The sequence below is a fragment of the Cryptomeria japonica genome, chromosome 2 (assembly GCF_030272615.1).
Source record: "Cryptomeria japonica chromosome 2, Sugi_1.0, whole genome shotgun sequence".
Taxonomy (NCBI): Eukaryota; Viridiplantae; Streptophyta; class Pinopsida; order Cupressales; family Cupressaceae; genus Cryptomeria; species Cryptomeria japonica.
The window spans coordinates 432,316,555-432,328,461 of record NC_081406.1 but is presented as its reverse complement, the minus strand read 5'-3'; the positions used below and the strand labels follow the sequence as shown (position 1 = coordinate 432,328,461).

Sequence of the window (11,907 nt, the reverse complement as noted above, 5' to 3'; positions counted from 1 at the left end):
GAGTTGACCAACCAAACGCAACACCTCTCCTATATAAGCTATTTGTCTGATTCTCATACATGCATAGTCTGCAGCAACGATTAGGACATCCACCCCAACTTTTGAGTTCTTAAACAAGATCGGGTCTTTGAAGTTGGTGTAGTGCACACAACCAGGGGAGTCGACCCATCAAATGCAATACCTCCCCTATATAAGCTATTTGTCTGATTCTCATACATGTGTAGTCTGCAGCAGCGATTAGGAAATTGACCCCAACTTCCGAATTCATATGCATTGACTGCACCAAAGGTGCATGCCTTGGTGTGCACCCTAGAGTGTACTTTGGTGTGCACCCTGCAGTGCACTTTGGTGTGCACCCTGGAGTGTACTTTTGTGGTCACCTCGGTACACACTTTGGTGTGAACCTCGGAGTGCACCAAAGATGCGTACCTTGGAGTGCACCAAAGGTGTACACTTTGGAGCACACCACATAGGGTCTTTGAGAGGTTGGCGTAGTGCACACACCAAGGTGGGTGTTGAGGTGTGTGTTGGGGTGGGTGGGTGCTAGGATGCGCTCCATGGTGGGTGCCAGGGTGGGTGCGTGCTAGGGTGGATTCTGAAGAGGGTCATAGACTAGGTGCCAAGGTGGGTTGGTTATAGAGTGGGTTCAAAGGTGGGTGCTAGGGTGGGTTCCAAGGTGGGTCATAGTAATGGTGCCAGGATGCATGGGTGTTAGGTTGGGTGCCAAGGTGGGCTTCTGGGTGGGTGGGTGCTAGGGTGGGTTTCAAGGTGGGCGTGAGGGCGGGTGCCAAGGTGGGTAACAAGTTGGGTGTTAGGATGGGTGAGTGCTAGAGTGGGTGCCAAGGTGGGTGGGTGCTAAGGTGGATGCCAAGGTGGGTGGGTTCACAGGGTGAGTTCCAAGGTGGGTCATAGGTTCAGTGCTAGGGTGGGTGTCGAGGTGGGTGTCTAGGTACGTGGGTGCTAGGGTGTGGATGCCAATGTGGATCATAGGGTGGGTGCTAGGGTGGGCTGCAATGTGGGTGCCAAGGTGGGTAATAGGCTCGGTAGGTTCGAAAATGGGTGCCAGGGTGGGTGTGCACCCACCTTGCCCAAGGTGGGTGCCAAGGTGCCAGTGTGGGTGGGTGCTAAGGTGGATGCCAAGGTGGGTGCTAGGGTGAGTTCCAAGGTTGGTGAGAAGGTGGGTGATAGGTTGAGTGGTAGGATGGGTGGGTGCCAAGATGGGTCATAGGGTGGGTATCGAGGTGGGTGGGTGCAAGGGTGGGTAGGTGCTAGGGTGGGTGGGTGCTAGGTTGGGTTCCAAGGTGGGTGCGAGGGTAAGTGTTGAGGTGGGTCACAGGTTAGGTGCTAGGATGGGTGAGTGCTAGGGTGCAAAGGTGCCAGGGTGGGTGCTAAGGTGCATCACAGCTTGGGTGCTAGGATGGGTCGGTGATAGGGTGAGTGGTAAGGTGGGTGCACAAGTGTTAGGGTGGGTGCCAAGGTGGGTGCCAAGTTGGGTTCCAAGGTGGGTGCCAAGTGGGCGACTGCTATGGTGGATGCCAAGGTGGGTCACGGGGTGGGTGCCAAGTTGCTAGGTTGGGTTCCAAGGTGGGTGCCAAGGTGGCTCACAAGGTGGGTGCCAAGGTGGGTGCTAGGGTGCGTGGGTCACAGGGTGTGTTCCAAGGTGTGTCACAATGTGGGTGCTAGGATGGGTGCGCACCCACCCTGGCCAAGATGGGTGTGAGGATGGGTTCCAAGGCCGGTAACAAGCTGGGTGCTAGGATAGGTGGGTGCCAAGGTGGGCACTGCCCAAGGTGGGTCACGGGGTGGTGCTAGGGTGGGTACTAAGGTGTGTGCCAAGGTGGGTCATAGGGTGGGTGTGAAGGTGGGTCACGGGGTGGTTTTTGGGGTAGGCGTCAAGGAGCCAAGGTGGGTGGCAAGTAGCCAAGTTGCGTGCCAAGGTGGGTGTCGGGGTGGGTGCCAAGGATCCAAGGTGGGTGTCTGGGTGGGAGCCAGGGTGGGTCCCAAGGTGAGTACAAAGGTGGGTGCTAGGGTCAAGGTGAGTGCCAATGTGGGTTCGAAGGTGCCAGGGTCAGGGTGAGTGCCAATGTGGGTTCAAAGGTGCTAAGTTGGGTGTGAGGTTGGGTGCCAGGGTGAGTGGGTGCCAAGGTGTGCTTCCTGTTTAGTTTTAGTCGTCAGGACTCATTTCGAGCCTCAGAGGTCATTTCTTGTTTGGTTGCCCTGTCTTCAACCTAGGAACCCAATTTTGGTCCTTGAGTCCCATTTATTTTTGTCTCGCATCCCACTTTTGGCCTGTGGCCTTTTCGGGGTCGATTCTCATTTTGGGCATTAGAGCATGTTTCTTCTCCTAAAAACCAATATTTGTTTATTGCATCTCGGAACACATTTTTGTTCTCGTGGACCCATCATGGGTCTTGGAATGCATTTTTGGTCCTTGGGTCCCATTTTGCATCCCGAAACTTTTTTTGGTGCTCGATCCCTATTTTGGGTGCGCACCAGGGGCAAACCGAGCGCCTTGGTGCACCGAGGCAAGATTGAGCGTGCACCCGAGGTGCCCCGAACATGCACCAGGGTGCACTCGGCCTACATGTGAGCGCAAGTCATTGCGCCCGAGGTGGTGTGCGGGCACCGCAGTGCAGACGGGACACTGTGCGCACTTGGGCAGGTCGAGTGCGCACAAGACGCCCTATCCAAGTGCACGCAAGTAGGGCGGGCCAGGTGTAAACCTGACGCCCGGGCGAGGTGCGCGCACCCGAGTAGGGTTCACACTTGGTGAATGGGGTGCGCTTGGAGAGGGAGGGTGTGCACCTCAGCGGGGGTAGGTGGTCGGGGTGGATTCGCACATGGGTCGTAGGTTGCTAAGTACAAACTGCGACAAGCTCATAACGGGTGCAATCATACCAGCGTTAGTGCACCAGATCCCATCAGAACTCCGTAGTTAAGCACGCTTGGGCCGGAGCAGTACTGGGATGGGTGACCTCCCAGGAAGTCCCAGTGTTGCACCCTTTTTTAGTTTTTCATCGGGCGTCGCAATGCTATTTGAATTAACCTTTTGCCTATTTGCACTCTCGTCGGGGTCGGGCTGAGGCGCGTTGCCCGCACTACCACGTGCGTCGGTGCGACACTGAGCATGCACTCGAGGTGAAATCAGTGTGCACCTCAGCCAGTGCGCGCTCGGTCAAGTCCCGCACATTGGCCAAGGTGCATAGTGATTCTTCTTACTCTAAGGTTTTGTACTAGATGCCTGGGACAGGTGAGCGAAGCTGGGCGGTGTCGGGTGCCCACCCTAGGTAGGTGCACGTAGTTGGAGAGCACTTTGGAGCGCACCAGAGGTGCGCACCTTGGAGCACACTTTGGAGCGCTCCTTGGTGCACACAAATGATGTGCTCCATTCAAAAGTTTCCTAAAAAGGCAAAAAAAATTGAGATTATAGAATTTCCCACTTGAGAGATTGTCAAAAAAAAATATTTTTTTTGAAGGAAACACGGGTGCCAAGGTGTGCACTCCCGGGTGCCCACCCTGGTGTGCAGCCCAGCCAAGGTGTGCGCACCAAGATGCCCACCCTGGCGAAGGTGCATGCAAGCTGCGCACCCGGGGCAAACTGAAAAATTAACCCAACTTCTGACTTTGTGCGCACCCAAGGTGCGCGCCATGGTGCGCACTTCGAAGTGCATGAGAGGTGCGAACCTTGGAGCACACTTCAGAGTGCTCCTTGGTGCGCACCAATCTTGGGCACCTCGAAGCGCACCATGGTGCCCACCAAGGTGCACAGCCTAGCCAAGGTGTGCACAACAAGGTGCGCACCCTGGCGAAGGTGCGCACCCAGGGCAAACCGAGCTCCAACTTCTGGTGCGCACCCTGGAGCACACAAAACAGGCGCACATTGGAGGACACTTCAGAGCGAACCTTGGTGCACACTTGAGTGCACCATGGCACCCACCAAGCTGCGCAGCCTAGCCAAGGTGCATGCACCCCAGGCAAATAGAGCTCTGACTTCATCTGCACTAGAGGTGCATGCCATCGTGCGCACCTTGGAGCACACTTCGGAGCACTCCTTGGTGTGCACCGATGTTGCGTACCTTGGAGCACACCTGGGGAAAACAAGGCAATGAACCTGAATTTCGACTTGATGCGCACCTTGGAGAGCTCCTGGGTTCGCACCTCAAAGCACATTGAGGTGTGCACCTTTGATGCACTGCCTTCACCAATTTCCAGAAAAGGCAAAAAAACATTGAGATGGTGTGCGCACCGAGGTGCCCACCCTAGTGAAGGTGCATGCGAGGTGTGCACCCAGGGCAAACCGGGCTCTGACTTCATGCACACCATGCTGCGCACCTTGGTACACACCTTGGAGCACCTTGGAGGGCCATGATGCTCCCCTTGGAGCACACTTCGGAGCTCTCCAAGGTGCCCACCAAGGTGCGTAACCCAGCCAAGGTGTGCGCACCAAGGTGCCTACCGCGGTGAAGCTGCATGCAAGGTGTGCACCCGGGGCAAACCGGGCTCCGACTTTGTGGACACCGCACCTTGGAGCACATTTCGGAGCGCTCCCTTGTATGCACCATGGTGCCCACAAGGTCGCGCAACCCAGCCAAGGTGTGCACACTAAGGTGCCCACCCTGATGAAGGTGCATGTGAGGTGTATACCCGAGGCAAACCGGGCTCCGACTACGTGCACGCCATGGTGCGCACCATGGTGCCCACCAAGGCGCGCAACCCAGCCAAGTTGCCCACCGTGGCAAAGGTGCACACCCAGGGCAAACCAGGCTCCGACTTCGTGCATGTCGCACCTTGGAGCACACTTTAGAGCTCTCCTTGGTGCACACCATGGTGCCCACTAGGGCGCGCAACCCAGCCAAGGTGTGCGCACCAAGGTGCCCACCACGGTGAAGGTGCACGCGAGGTGCGCACCAGGGGCAAACCGGGCTCTGACTTCATGCATGATGCACCTTGGAGCACACTTAAGAGTGCTCCTTGGTGCGCACCATGGTTCCCACCAGGGTGCGCAACCCAGCCAAGGTGTGCGCACCAAGGTGCCCACCCCGGCGAAGGCGCACGCGAGGTGCACACCCAAGGCAAACTGGGCTTTGAGTTCGTGCACACCACACCTTGGAGCACACATCAGGGCACTCCTGGGTTTGCACCAACATTGCGCATTGTGGTGGGCACCTCAGAGCACACCAAGGTGGGCAGTGAGGTGCGCACCTTTGATGTGCTGCCTTCACTAATTTCCAAAAAAGGCAAAAAAAAATGAGATTTTAAAATTTTTGTTTTGAAAGATAGTGAAACAAATGGAATGCGGGTGCCATCTTGAGCTCGCCTTGGTGTGCAGCCCAGGCAAGGTGTGCGCACCAAGGTGCCAACCCTAGCGAAGGTGCGCACCCAGGCAATTAACACAACTTCCAACTTCATGCGCGCTAGGGTGGGAGCGCACCCTACAACCAGGCCTCGGAAGAGCCAATGCAAGAAACCCCACCAAACGCTCTGACAAAAAAAGAGGGGGCGCTCCAATAACCCCGCTTCGAAGCGCACCCGGGGCAAACCCAGCCAAGGTGTGCACCAAAGTGCCCACCCCAGCAAAGGTGCACGCGAGGTGCGCACCCGTGGCAAACTAGGCTCCGACTTCATGCATGTCACACCTTGGAGCACACTTCAGAGCATTCTCGGGTTTGCACCAGTGTTGCGCACCATGGTGGGCACCTCAGAGCACACCAAGTTGGGCAGCGAGGTGCACACCTTTGATGCGCTACCTTCACTAATTTCCAGAAAAGGCAAGGTGACATCTTGAGCCCGCCCTGGTGCGTAGCCCAGGCAAGGTGTCCGCACCAAGGTGCCCACCCTGGCAAAGGTTGGCACCCGGGGCAAACCGGGCAATTAACCCAACTTCTGACTTTGTGCACGCCAGGGTGGGTGCACACCCAACAACCGAGCCTGGGAAGCCCCAATGCAAGAAACCCCAGCAAATGCTCAAACAAAAATAGAGGGGGTGCTCCAATAACCCCGCTTTGGAGTGCACCAGGTGTGCACCCGGGGCAAACCAAGCACTTTGGTGCACCGGGGCAAGATCGAGCGTGCACCCGAGATGCCCCAAACATGCACCAGGGTGCACTTGGCCCACATGTGAGCGCAAGTCATTGCGCCCGATGTGGTGTGCGGGCACCACGGAGCAGATGGGACACTGAGCGCACTTGGGTGGGTCAGGTGCGCACCCAGGCCGGGTCGAGTGCACACATGATGCCCCGTCCAGGTGGACGCATGTAGGCCGCGTCGGGTGCACACCCGACACCCAAGCGAGGTGCGTGCACCCGGGCAGGGTTCAAACTTGGTGAATGGGGCGCACTTAGCGAGGGAGGGTGTGCACCTCGGCAGGGGTGGGTGGCTGAGGTGGATTCGCACGTGGGTCACGGTTTGTGACAAGCTCATAACGAGTGCGATCATACCAGCGTTAGTGCACCAGATCCCATCAGAACTCCGTAGTTAAGCGCACTTAGGCCAGAGTAGTACTGGCATGGGTGACCTCCCAGGAAGTCCCGGTGTTGCACCCTTTTTTAGTTTTTCATCGGGCATCGCAATGCTATTTGAATTAACCTTTTGCCTATTTGCATTCTTGTCGGGGCCGGGCTGGGGCGTGGTGCCCGCACTATCGCGTGCACGGGGGCAACACTGAGCGTGCACCCGAGTGCCCCGAGCACACAGGCCATGGTGCAACTCAAGCATTGTGCGCACACCCTGGTGCGCTCGAGGTGCTGCACGTGCACCTAGGTGAAATCGGTGTGCACCTCAGCCAATGTGCGCTCGATCGAGTTGCGCATGTTGGCCAAGGTGCACAACGATGTTTCTTACTCTAAGGTTTCGCACTAGACGCTTAGGACAGGTGAGCAAAGCTGGGCGGGGCCGGGTGCACGCCCAGGGCAGGTGCACGTAGCTGGAGAGCACTTTTGAGCATACCAGAGGTGCGCACCTTGGAGCACACTTCAGAGTGCTCCTTGGTGCACACCAATGATGCGCTTCATTCAAAAGTTTCTTGAAAAGGCAAAAAAAATTGATTATAGAATTTCCCACTTGAGAGATTGTTAATTAAAAAAAAAAAAATTTGAAGGAAACGTGGGTGCCAAGGTGTGCACGCCCGAGTGCCCACCCTAGTGCGCAGCCTAGCCAAGGTGTGCGCACCAAGGCGCCCACCCTAGCGAAGGTGCACGCAAGGTGCGCACCTGGGGAAAACTAGACAATTAACCCAACTTCCGACTTCGCGCACAGCAAAGGTGTGCACCATGACGCCCACCAAGGTGCGCAGCCCAGCCAAGGTGTGCACACCCTAGGCAAACCAAGCTTTGACTTCGTGAGCACTAGAGGTGCATGCCATCGTGTGCACCATGGAGCACACTTCAAAGCTCTCCTTGGTGCGCACTGATGTTGCGCACCTCGAAGCGCAATTAACACGACATCCGACTTCGTGTGCACCTTGGAGCGCTCTCGGGTTTGCACCTCAGAGCACACCGAGGTGTGCACCTTTGATGCACTGCCTTCACCAATTTCTAGAAAAGGCAAAAAAACATTGAGAAGGTGTGTGCACCGAGGTGCGCACCCTGGGGAAGGTGCACGCGAGGTGCACACCCGGGGTAAACCAGGCTCTGACTTCATGCACGCCATGCTGCACACCTTGGTGCGCACCTTGGAGCACCTTGGAGGGCCATGGTGCACACCTTGGAGCACACTTAAGAGAACTCCATGGTGCCCACCAAGGTGCGCAACCCAGCCAAGGTGTGCGCACCAAGGTGCCCACCATGATGAAGGTGCATGTGAGGTGCGCACCCTGGGCAAACCAGTCTCTGACTTCATGCATGCCACACCTTGGAGCACACTTTAGTGTGCTCCTTGGTGTGCACCATGGTGCCCACCAGGGCGTGCAACCCAGCCGAGGTGTGTGCACCGAGGTGCCCACCCTGGCGAAGGTGCACGTGAGGTGCGCACCCGGGGCAAACCAGGCTTCGACTTCGTGCACGCCGCACCTTGGAGCACACTTCAGAGCGCTCCTTGGTATGCACCATGGTGCTCACCAAGGGGTGCAACCCAACCAAGGTATGCGCACCAAGGTGCCCACCGCAGCGAAGGTGCACGCGAGGTGCACACCCGGGGCAAACCGGGCTCTGACTTCGTGCACGCCGCACCTTGGAGCACACTTCGAAGCACTCCTTGGTGCACACCATGGTGCCCACCAATGTGCGCAACCCAGCCAAGGTGTTGCACACCTCGGAGTGCACCTGGGGAAAACAAGGCAATTAACCCGACTTTTGACTTCGTATGCACCTCAGAGTGCTCCCAGGTTCACACCTTGGAGCACACTGAGGTGCGCACCTTTGATGCGCTGCCTTCACCAATTTCTAGAAAAGACAAAAAAACATTGAGAAGATGTGCGCACCGAGGTGCCCACCCTAGTGAAGGTGCACATGAGGTGTGCACCGAGGTGCCCACCCTGGCGAAGGTGCATGTGAGGTGTACACCAAGGTGCCCACCCTGGTGAAGTTGCACGCGAGGTGTGCACTTGTGGCAAACTGGGCTCCAACTTCATGCACGCCATGCTGCGCACCTTGGAGCACCTTGGAGGGCCATGGTGCACACCTTGGAGCACACTTCGGAACACTCCATGGTGCCCACCAAGGTGCGCAACCCAGCCAAGGTGTGCACACCAAGGTGCCCACCACGGCAAAGGTGCATGCGAGGTGTGCACCTGGGGCAAATTGGGCTCTGACTTTGTGCACGCCGCACCTTGGAGCACACTTTGGAGTGCTCCTTGGTGCGCACCATGGTGCCCACTAGGGTGCGCAACCCAGCTGAGGTGTGCACACCGAGGTGCCCACCTCAGCGAAGGTGCATGCGAGGTGCACACCTGGGGCAAACTGGGCTCTGACTTTGTGCACGCCATGGTGTCCACCAAGGTGCACAACCCAACCAAGGTGCCCACCGCGGTGAAGGTGCACGCGAGGTGCGCACCCAGGACAAACCAGGCTCTGACTTCATGCACGCCGCACCTTGGAGCACAATTCAGAGCGCTCATTGGTGCGCACCATGGTGCCCACCATGGCACGCAACCCAGCCAAGGTGTGCACACCAAGGTGCCCACCACAGTGAAGGTGCATGCAAGCTGTGCACCTGGGGCAAACTGGGCTCCGACTTCATGCACGTCGCACCTTAGAGCACACTTTAGAGTGCTCCTTGGTGTGCACCATGGTGCCCACCAGGTTGTGCAACCCAGCCAAGTTGTGCGCACCAAGGTGCCCACCCCGACGAAGGTGCACGTGAGGTGCACACCCATGGCAAACTGGGCTCCAACTTCATGCATGCCGCACCTTGGAGCACACATCAGGGCACTCCCAGGTTTGCACCAACATTGCGCACCATGGTGGGCACCTCGGAGCACACCAAGGTGGGCAGCGAGGTGCGCACCTTTGATGCGCTGCCTTCACTAATTTCAAGAAAAGTTAAAAAAAATGAGATTTTAAAATTTCCATTTTGAAAGATAGTGAAAAAACTGAAACGCGGGTGCCATCTTGAGCCTGCCTTGGTGTGCACCCAGGCAAGGTGTGTGCACCAAGGTGCCCACCCTGGCGAAGGTGTGCACTCGGGCAATTAACCCAACTTCTGACTTCGTGTGTGCTAGGGTAGGTGCGCACCCAACAACCAAGCCTAGGAAGAGCCAATGCGAGAAACCCCACCAAACACTCCGACAAAAAAAGAGGGGGCGCTCCAATAACCCCGCTTCAGAGCGCACCCAGGGCAAACCCAGCCAAGGTGTGCGCACCAAGGTGCCCACCTCGGCGAAGGTGCACGCGAGGTGCGCACCCGGGGCAAACCGGGCTCCTACTTCATGCATGCCGCATCTTGGAGCACACTTCGGAGTGCTCCTTGGTGTGCACCATGGTGCCCACCAAGGCGCACAACCCAGCCAAGGTGTGCACACCAAGGTGCCCACCCTGGCGAAGGTGCATGCGAGGTGCGCACCCAGGGCAAACCGGGCTTCGACTTCGTGCACACCGCAGCTTGGAGCACACATCAAAGCGCTCTTGGGTTCACACCAGTGTTGCGCACCATGGTGGGCACCTTGGAGAACACCAAGATGGGCAACAAGGTGCACACCTTTGATGCGCTGCCTTCACTAATTTCCAGAAAACGCAAAAAAAATGAGATTTTAAAATTTCCGTTTTGAAAGATAGTGAAAAAAAAGGAACGCGGGTGCCATCTTGAGCCCACCCTGGTGCACAGCCTAGGCAAGGTGTGCGCACCAAGGTGCCCACCCTGGCGAAGGTACACAACTGAGGCAAACCGGCAATTAACCCAACTTCTGACTTCGTGCGCGCCAGGGTGGGTGCGCACCCAACAACCGGGCCTGGGAAGCCCCAATGCGAGAAATGCCACCAAAGGCTCTGACAACAAAAGAGGGGGCGCTCCAATAACCCTGCTTCAGAGTGCACTAGAAACCCCACTGGACGATTGGACAAAAATGTAATGCGCACTCGAAGCCCCTACCTAGAAATCCCCACTTCGGACATGGGGAGGTGCAACGGTAAAAAGCCTCACTAAACTCTTGGATGGAAAGGTGGCTCGAGGGTAATGCTTGAAACCCCACTTCCACTTCTGATCGAGGCAGCCCCCCTCTTTGAAGCCTCGCCCAGCACTCGGACAAAAAAAATGCAGCACAACGGTTGCCCAACTTGGCACCCAGATGAGAAACCCCTCTTCGGAGCCTTGCCCAGCACTTGGACGAAAAAAACGTGGCCCCCGGATGAGAAACCCCTCTTCGAAGCCCCGCCCAGCACTTGGATGAAAACAATATAGCCCAAGGGTTGCCCAGCTTGGCACCCGGATGAGAAACCCCTCTTCAGAGCCCCACCCAACACTTGGATGAAAAAAATGTGGCCCAAGGGTTGCCCAGCTTGGCACTCAGATCAGAAACCCCTCTTTAGAGCCCCACCCAACACTTGGACGAAAAAAATGTGGCCTAAGGGTTGCCCAGCTTGGCACTTGGATGAGAAACCCCTCTTCGGAGCCCCACCCAGCACTTGGACGAAAAAAATACGGTGCAAGGGTTGCCCAGCTTGGCACCCGGATGAGAAACCCCTCTTCGAAGCCCCGCCCAACACTTGGATGAAAAAAATACGGCCCCCGGATGAGAAACCCCTCTTCGGAGCCCCGCCCAACACTTGGATGAAAAAAATGCGGCCCAAGGGTTGCCCAGCTTGGCACCTGGATGAGAAACCCCTCTTGGGAGCCCCACCCAGCACTTGGATGAAAAATATGCGGCCCAAGGGTTGCCCAGCTTGGTACCCAGATGACAAACCCCTCTTCGGAGCCCCACCCAACACTTGGATGAAAAAAATGTGGCCCAAGGGTTGCCCAGCTTGGCACTTGGATGAGAAACCCCTCTTTGGAGCCTCGCCTAGCACTTGGATGAAAAAATGTGGCGCAAGGGTTTCCCAGCTTGGCACCCAAATGAGAAACCCCTCTTCGGAGCCCCGCTTAGCACTTGGACGAAAAAAATGCGGCCCAAGGGTTGCCCAGCTTTGCACCCAGTTGAGAAACCCCTCTTCGGAGCTTGGAAAACCCCACTTAGCCCTTTGACAGAAAGGAAGACCTAGGGTCGCATCATTTTCATCCACACTTGGCATCCGGGGAAGAAAAGAGTGCACCACAAATTGCCCTCAGCCCTTGGACAAAGAAAAGGTCGGCGAAGGGTCGCACCGTCCGCAACCCCACTTGGCACTTGGACAAGAAAGTTTGGCGTGTGCCCCCTCAAGGCGCACTGGCAGGAACGCCGCCTCGGGGGACTTTGGAGAGAGAGATGCGGGTCAGCAAGCAACAAAGAAGGTTAGAACTATAAACCCCACCTACGACAGAGCCAAAAAAAGAGGTCAC

General features: G+C 56.9%; 2 non-coding genes across 2 annotated transcripts; both read left to right on the top strand.

Annotated features, from left to right (window-relative positions):
- The first annotated feature begins 2,884 nt into the window (after positions 1-2,884).
- LOC131031942 (5S ribosomal RNA) lies at positions 2,885-3,003 on the top strand. The gene has a single exon (XR_009103340.2). It is a non-coding gene; the product is annotated as a 5S ribosomal RNA (ribosomal RNA).
- A 3,420-nt stretch (positions 3,004-6,423) lies between these two features.
- LOC131031651 (5S ribosomal RNA) lies at positions 6,424-6,542 on the top strand. Its single transcript, XR_009103095.2, has one exon. It is a non-coding gene; the product is annotated as a 5S ribosomal RNA (ribosomal RNA).
- The last annotated feature ends 5,365 nt before the right edge of the window (positions 6,543-11,907 follow it).